The 1,602-nt window shown below is 45.8% G+C and overlaps 1 protein-coding gene across 3 annotated transcripts in view; it reads left to right on the top strand.

Annotated features, from left to right (window-relative positions):
- ccdc102a (coiled-coil domain containing 102A) overlaps positions 1 to 1,035 on the top strand; it is an 81,992-nt gene extending 80,957 nt beyond the window's left edge. For all 3 annotated transcript variants that reach the window (XR_009940702.1, XR_009940703.1, XM_062549877.1), the window contains one exon: positions 1 to 1,035. This exon is cut by the window's left edge. The gene's annotated coding sequence lies outside the window, so the exon portion shown is untranslated.
- The last annotated feature ends 567 nt before the right edge of the window (positions 1,036 to 1,602 follow it).

Genomic DNA, 1,602 nt, shown 5'->3' on the forward strand with positions numbered 1-1,602 from the left:
CCCACTCGACTCATAAGCACCTCCCATCATCTTACCATCTCTCCATCATCACCATCATCACCATCATCATCATCATCATCATCATTAGTATGATGCGTTCACATTCTGCATTCTGCTTCCCACGCGACCCATCACTATGTTCCACCATAGTATCATCCTCTGCATCCTCCTCCTCCTCCTCCTCCTCCTCCTACTCATCGCATTTCACTTCTTCCTCCTCCTCCTCCTCCCTCTCCTCCACCTGTTCCTCCTCCTCCTCCTCCTCTTTTCCTCCTCTGTCCAAAGATCCACTCCCTCCACCTGCTGACGTGTCCTGTCTGGCTGGACTCTGGAGGAGTGCTCCATGCTGACCCAGTACCTGGACCCTCTGCAGTCCTGCTGTAGGCTGTTCTCAGCTCCATAGAAATACCCTTGAGTGTCCTCGGAGCCGATGTCATGTCTCTCTCTGGTGTCCCCCCCACCCCACCCCCCACCCCCCAACTCCATCTCCATCCACCCCTTTCCCTTTGCCGCAGGATCCCTGTATGTTTGTGTTTTGCTGTTGTGCTCGGGGAAAGTTACTTTGATGACAGTGACAGATACGTCAAACAATCAATCAGGCAAGCATACCCTCCCTAAACCACACACACAGATACAAGAGTCTCTCTCTCTCTCTCTTTCTCTCTCGCTCTGTCTCTCACTCACACACACACTGCTCTATCACTCTCTCTCTCTCTCAGACACACACACACACACACCTACACTTCCAGCCTAAAGCCTGTTGATCAGGGGGAGAGTATTATCAGCCACAGAGTATTCCTGTGGACTTGGCCCTCTGAAAAGCAATAAGATCTGACACACATTCAACAGTTCTTCAGTTGCCGTGGGGACCAAGCTATTTGTACCAACCAGTTGTTTTGAACTTTTATTTATCTGTTTAATTTTTTACATAATATGTCTGTATTACAGTGTTTTGTATTTAGCTTGATCTATAAATGTTTAATGTATATATATACATATATATATACACATCTTGAGTCGCTGAGTTTAATTGTGTGTGTGTGTATGACTGTGTGTGTGTGTGTGTGCCTATGTGTGACTATGTGTGTGTCTGTATGTGTCTGCATAGTGTGGGTGCATCTGGAGTTTAGAAGTTCTCACATTACAGTACTTTTATATTTACTGATACTTGCACCTGAATGTAAAAGACAAACACACACACACACACACACACACACACACACACACGTGTGTGACCAATGCCTGCTCTCATTGCTGTTTCTGTCTGGCTCAAACTCATTGCTATGGGCATAATTAATTAAGCACTGAAACAGCCACACGTGTTTACCACGAAAGTCATTATGCTTAACAAATGATAGAATTACCATATTGTGTCTAAAGAGTCTGTCAAGCGCTGCTGCTGCTGCTGCTGCTTTTGCCTGGACTGCCCTATTCCCCAGAGACTGCTTTTACCTGCTAATTAAGGAAAGGCAGTAATTACTTAATTAAAGCATATTGATAGACCTGACATGATCTATTTGCACTTGGAGCGGCAGAAGACTATTCTGGCCAGCCATCTTTGTTTTTTCAGTCCCCCAGTTACACAAGCTGGCTTTTCTTGGC

Source organism: Sardina pilchardus, chromosome 11 (assembly GCF_963854185.1).
Source record: "Sardina pilchardus chromosome 11, fSarPil1.1, whole genome shotgun sequence".
NCBI classification, from domain to species: domain Eukaryota; kingdom Metazoa; phylum Chordata; class Actinopteri; order Clupeiformes; family Clupeidae; genus Sardina; species Sardina pilchardus.